Below are 7,137 nucleotides of genomic sequence, written 5' to 3'. Positions count from 1 at the left end.
GTCTAGAATTATTACCCATAAAGTTAACTTGCTCATGCTCCATGTTAAACATGAAGGGTGAATATTCTGAATTAATCATCTCCACCCCATTCGTATCTTATTGTATCACTGGAATCACCTGCTTAGAAAAATTTAAACCATCAATTTTCTTACCAAGAGCTTTAACACGATTCGCCAACATAGAAACAAAAAAAATATCAAAAGCTTTGGCTACCTTAACAGGTTTTACTCTCGTAACTTGCCACTAATAATTATTCAATGTCATCTCCTTAATAAATTCTTCAATCGCCTCAGGTGTTTTGTTGTTCAATGTTCCTACAACTACTGCATGAATCATCTATCTAGTTGAAGGGTTCAAACCATTATAAAAATTTTGAACTTGAAGCCACAAAGGTAGTCCATGGTGAGGACACCTTCTCAATAAATCCTTAAATCTCTCCCATGTATTGTAAAGAGTTTCAATATCAAAATGAACAAAAGAAGAGATGTTCCTCAACTTAGCTATTTTTGCCAAGGGAAAATATTTTAATAAAAAATTTTCATTGCACCCAAGTAGTGGTAGAACCTCGTCGCAATGAATTTAACCTTTGTTTTGGCTTACTCCTCAACAAGAATGGGAATAACAGTAAGCCTATGGCATCATCAGTGACACCATTGATCTTGAAAGTGTTGCAAATCGGATATTCTCTTGCAAACTATCAAACTGAACATATTATTATGCCATCTAAATTGTGTTCAGCTTGATCTCAAAATTATTTGCATTAACAGTTGGTTTGACAATACTCGATTTAGCCTCAATCATAATGGGCTTAGCATATTCATATATAGTTCGAGGAGTAGGACGTGCAAGAGGTAGCTGATTATTTTGATTATCACCCATCTCCACAGTAATATCATTTTCCTCTTGATCGTCTACTATATTCTGTTGACGTTACCTTGCTTCTCTAACCTCTTTACGATTTTTGCGAGCGGTCTTTTCAATCTCACTATCAAAAAGTAATGGATCCAATGGGTTTTCTCTAGTCATAAATCAAAAGACCCTGCCAAAAGCAAACAAACGAAAAAATTAGAATATAAAAATTAAATAAAGAATAAAAATAAAAAACAAAAAAATGGTTAAATTAATCGAAATAAAGTTTTCCTAATATTTCAGTCCTCAATAGTGTCGCCAAAAACATGATGTAGTTGTAAACCAACTAAAAATTTGACAAAGTCAAGTGCAGTTATCAACTAATAGTATAGCCACGATGAGAAAACATATCGTTCCCATGAGGACTAAAAGTAATAGTAATTACCATCTTTCTCTGATTTAACCGATAAATTGGAGTGATTGATTAAAATTAAAATTAACTAAATTAATTAACTACGAACACGACAAAAAACAAATCAGGAAAATAATCAAGTAAACAACCCAGAAGCGAAACAATACCCAAGAAAGATTTCACCTAGATTTCATCTGTCATTATCAATCTAAATTATGCAATTTCTTCACTTAGTATCTTGATCCGTAGAAATCCTTAAATAATGTTAATATTTATTTCGAGAGTAAAAACAACTGACTCTAGGTTGATTCATTGAAATTTATTTCCAATTAAAACCCCTATTATCACATTAACTTGATCTATGGATCCCCTATTAGATTTGACTCTAATCCAGTAGATTTATGTTGTTCTATTTCTAGGATTGCAAGCAACTCTACTCAATTATGCTAGATCTACTCTTAAACAATGTCTACTCCCCCTCTAATAAAATCACACCAAATATGGATTAATAGTCTAGAAATATTAAACCAAGAATTAAGGATACATAGTTGAGAACAAGATCCAAGTATTTATTGCATAAAATAGAAATTAAATAACATAATCCATCCTAAGGTTGATTTCCCTAGGTAATAAGAAAATTAGTTCATAATTAAAAATAAAAATATCTCAAAGACAGTATAACCATAAGAAACAAGAAAACCCATAATAAACTTCAAAGAAACCAAAAGGAGATCTTCAATCTTTATGAAAATATGCTTCAGAGTCGACTTCAATGGTGTTTTTCAAGTTATTTTCTTTAATATTCCCTGATGACTTCCTCATCTCTTATTATATTTGGTATATATAGCTCTTAGAATGCCCGACAAACCTCAAAGTTGCATTTTTCCACATTTTCAAAGTGCAATTCACGATCTGGCAATGGTCATGTGGCAGCCCATGTGGCTCAAACAACTATGTGTTATGTTCGTGTGGCTCCTAAAACTTACTCTGATTTTTTGATTTGCACTCTTTTTTTGCTCCTTTTACTCCCCAATGTTCTACTAAGTATAGAAACATAAATTTAAAGGATTAGGAGCATAAAATTCACCATTTTACATCGAATAAACATCCAAAATGCATCAAGAATGAGCTAAAACATGATACGTTTGGCATTTATCAAATCACCCCCATGTTTCCCTATTCTCTACTGATAACTCTTGAAAAGAGTTATAATCCATACTCTTAGACATAATTAATTTCTTGTACTTAAGGGAAATTAGCTTCATTTTAGGTAATTGCATGATCATTTCTAATCAATCGAGCGGTTCATCTAAGAAATTGAGATGGTGATTACTTTATTGCATATTTACATTTAACTGCTTGTGGAAAGGTTTTGTTGTGGCTGAATGCCAGGTTTAAGGGAAAAAGATAGAAGAGGATGGAGGTTTTTTGAGGCATTATGAGAGGTTACCATGGCAATGTTGGTGAAAAAAATGACAATTAGTCAACCAGCAATGAGAACACGCAACGTTTGGTCCCCCACATACATGTGTAATGGAGAATATTCACCTCAAAATTAAGGAAAAAGCAATCATTGGCTAACGACATTTACCATAGATGACAAACCAAGCATAAAAGGCAATAAAAAGGAAAAGAAAGAAGGCGATAGGGATTGAAGTTTGGTGATGACGAGGAACAAGAGGCTAAGTCGGGGGGATCGTAGTTTTTAACCCAGATTTCTTCCTCTGCATTTTGATTGAATGCTTCTACTCCAAACTGATATATTAGGATATTGAGGATTTTGTTCTTAAATTTGTGTAGCCCGACCATGAGCTACTTAATACAGCTAGGGTTTGCTTTGGATGATGTTTTAACTTCGATTAATGTTTATGGATTAAGATGGTTTATATTACTGCTTTAGACAATGGTTCTTTTTGTCTAAATACTTAATAGTGTGTTGATGAATGCTCAATAAGTCTTAAGGTAGCTTGACACTGACAGGATTAGGTTACCTAGATCAAGGTTGGGTAATATAAGTGAGTGTTGAGTGAAATACACGTGTAAACTCTAGACATAGAGCCTCACCTTATACGATTTAGAAGGTTGATCTTTATTAGTAGTTGCTAATCCTTAGCTTATAAAAATATAGTGCCTTAGGGGTGAATAACCTTAAGTCTTGCTTTCAACAAAGGTAAACCACATTAGTACCCACTCAGCAGTATGTTCACCATAGTTTTGCCATGGCATTGTTCACGAGTTAGAGCATATCCCTTAGTAAACTCAGCCTTCACGGCCAATATTACAACCTTGCTAAAGTCTTTAGTACTCTTGGGTGATTTTTTGCAATGGTAATCTCTACTAGTATACTTCACTACTCTCACTTCTAATGTGTTAATCCCACTTTAATTTCATTAAGCATCATTCGATACATTTACCTTTTCTGTTCAATTATGCTAACTTAGACAAAGAGCGCTCATCCAATCCTCGTGAAAATGATACTCACTCATCACTTTATTACTTGATTTGATATGTATACTTGCAAAATTCGCATATCATATTCGCACTCAACATCTACCTTAACAACAACCTATGCGATAAGGTATATTTGATCATGCCCATCTCTGCCCACAACTAATAAAATCTTACCTTTGTAAGAACCTTTTGAGAAACATACATCTAAACATATAACAAGCCTAAAAAATTACTTAAACCCATTTTTCAAGGTTGTAAAGCAAACATACATTCTCTTAAAGTGTAGTGTGTGATTAATAGTAGGTTGCTCAACCATTAGCTTTATATTGGCAATTGGGTCTGTCTTTCTTAAAGTAAAAGCGTAATCATACAAACGCAAAAAACACTTTACCTTTAGTTTGTTCTAAGGCCCATGCCCTACCTATACGACATACACTTATTTGCAAGTCTACCTTCAACTCCTATTTTGCAAACATTTGCATCTGAACTAGCTTTAATGGAGGTAACACTCTCAACTTACTAAGAAAATGCCTTTCAAAAAACTTGTAGTTGGCTTAACTATTTTGAAATGTCACAAGACATTGGTGCTAATTCACAAATGTCTTAATCTTGAAAAATCCATCAATATTATCCTTAGCAACATATATAAGAATAGGACAACCAGCAAATTTACACTTAGCTCTTGTCCTATACTTATCATTCCTAATGTACTTAATATCAAATCTCTTAGCTATAGCATAAGATACTAAAGCATTCTTGAATTGAGTATTATTAGTAAAACTCATTCCAAGTTGGAATTTAAGTATTGTGACTAATGTACCAAATAAGACATTTTTCCTTTTCTTACAAGCTAACTCACCATCTGAATCAATTTCATAACTACCCAAATCAGAAGACCCAAATACTCAATGTTATCTCCACCAGACCCGTTAGAATATGCTTCTATATCATTTACTTTCCTACCATTTGTTTTCTTCCTCTTAATTTCACTAGTGAGGTATTCAAAATTTAGTTCAAGTTAAAGGTCATCTACCGTAACAATTCTCTATTTTTTTTTGCTTTAAAAGCTTTATATTTTTCCCTAATCCCTCTTATCTCATTATCCTCATCATCAGGCCCACCCTCTAACTCCTCTGTACCACTAGAGGCCATATTCTCATCATTCTCTAAACTTAGGACTCAATTATATTATCTTCATTAACCCTTATACCAAAAACATAATTAGACCCACCAACCCCACCTATGTCTTTACTGCTCCTTTTCTTTTGGCTTAAATCACCTATCTCAATTTCTATACTATGCAATAAAGGCTCAGAGTCTACATAAATTGGTGCACTAATCAAATCCATGTTCTACTCTGTAAAAACAACCATTTACAAGCCTACACTTATTGCTAAAAAATTTCAGACAACAATCACATCAGTTCCATAAAAAAACATTGTTCCTTGACCTGTCTCCAATCACAGTCAATAATCTTAATTCACTTAGTTCACTCCCCAAAAAAAGTAGTGCGGTCAAAGAAATTAAAAAATATTAATTATTCAAATTCAAAATAAGTTCCAAATCATATTATAAATGAAAACCATATCTAAGAAAACCTATCAGAGCATAAACTCAAATTCAAAATCTCTCAACTTGATTTCCCAAGTTAGATACTTATTTTGAACCCTCAAATTAGTTTTGAATACTCATAAAACAATTTTTAAAGAAAATCCAAAAAGAACTCTTAATCGATTATCAATTCCTTAAAGCAAATAAAAAAAACCTAACTCAAATACAAAACACAATTTAAAATAACAACATATTTTGAGTTTCCAATAGTGGAAACCTTATATTTCAAAAGAAAAACACAATTTATTCCTTCAATGATTAACAAAAAAAATCATAAATAAAAATTAGAAAAAGGGATTATAAAGAGAAAAACAGAAAAAGAGATTTTCAAATAAAAAATATAGTAGACCCACTCAAGATAAAATACAAATCTTACATAGATTGATTGATTTCTTTGATTTAAGAAAACAAATGATTAAGTTGTTGTATGGTTTAGGGTTTAATTTTTGAAAGAAAACGCGATTAAGTTTTAGTAAAGAATTTTCGAAACAAAAAAGAGATTAATTTTTAATTAAGAAATTAAAATTTGAAATTTTTATATATTTTTCACGTTTGAAATTGTGATGGTTTCATATGCCATGTCTCAGTCATACATTGGTTATGTGTGCCACCTCAACAAAAATGAACACCATTAGTGTTTTTGGTAATATGTGTAACGGTTGGCAAGTTTTACTACTAAATTAAGAAAAAATGCGAATTTCTAGTACCAAATCTTATATCAAGCATTTATTTTTCTCCCACTTGCTAACCCAATATTTAATAACTTACCTACCTATCTATATTATCATTAAACTCTTAATTGAATTGTTCTTAAATTCAAACGCATGGACTAGTACAGATAGAAAAAGATTTAAATTTTAAAATTAGGTGGATTAAATTTCGAAATATTAAGAGACATCTTTCAACATTGTAAAATCCTAATGTTCTCGGAAATACAAAATCTTTTTCTCTAAAAGCGATGACTAAAGACGGCGGAGGTGATTTTTCTAGTGAGGATTGAAACACTAAAAAAGTCCATTTTAAGGGCTTGGATCCAGATGCGAACTTTTTGAGTTTCTTGAAGGAGATGACATGAGATCTAATGTTAGTGGAATACCTGCAATCAGTTTTTCTGAAAGAGTGCAACAAATACTCATCAAAGATATGCCAACCACAGTAATGGTAAAACTTCTGGGCCAAAATCTATTATATACCCTCTTGCAAAATAAGATCCATATCTTTTGGAAACCCTTGCAACAACCCCATCTCGTGGATGTGGAGAATGGATATTTCCTGGTAAAATTTCAATGCCAAGACGATTACAAGAAAGTACTTACCCAGGGGCCGTGGATCGTTCTTAGGCAGTATCTCAAGGTGTAACTATGGACTTCAAAATTTAACCCACTTCAGGCTTTTCCCAGTAACACTATGGTTTGGGTTCGGTTGCCTGGTTTGCCGGGTTATCTTTATAAACGTCGTATCTTGGAGGAAACCAAATGTTTGATAGGTATAGATACTAAACTGGATTTTCAAACGGATAAGGGTTCAAGAGGGAAATTTTCCTAGATGGCAGTGTATATCGACTTGGGAAAGCCCTTGGCCTCCCTGATCCTGGTCAACAGCATGGTTTAGAGGGTCGTGTTTGAATCACTTTTATCAGTTTGTTTCTCTTGTGGCATGTTCGACCACCTGCAGAATTTATGTCCTAGTTCTAGCGCAGCAAATGACACTGAGATGGGTGTAATAAAAAAAGGAAAGAGATCTAATTGAAAATATCTTTTTCCAAAACTTCAAGGTGGACCATTTTTTTATTACTAATGTGACGGCAGTAGCC

The 7,137-nt window shown here is 32.8% G+C and overlaps 1 non-coding gene across 1 annotated transcript; it reads left to right on the top strand.

Annotated features, from left to right (window-relative positions):
• Positions 1-395: 395 nt before the first annotated feature.
• LOC121226015 (small nucleolar RNA R71) lies at positions 396-499 on the top strand. Its single transcript, XR_005923915.1, has one exon. It is a non-coding gene; the product is annotated as a small nucleolar RNA R71 (small nucleolar RNA).
• The last annotated feature ends 6,638 nt before the right edge of the window (positions 500-7,137 follow it).

This window comes from Gossypium hirsutum, chromosome D13 (assembly GCF_007990345.1).
Source record: "Gossypium hirsutum isolate 1008001.06 chromosome D13, Gossypium_hirsutum_v2.1, whole genome shotgun sequence".
NCBI lineage: Eukaryota > Viridiplantae > Streptophyta > Magnoliopsida > Malvales > Malvaceae > Gossypium > Gossypium hirsutum.
This window is presented reverse-complemented; position numbering and strand designations above follow the sequence as displayed.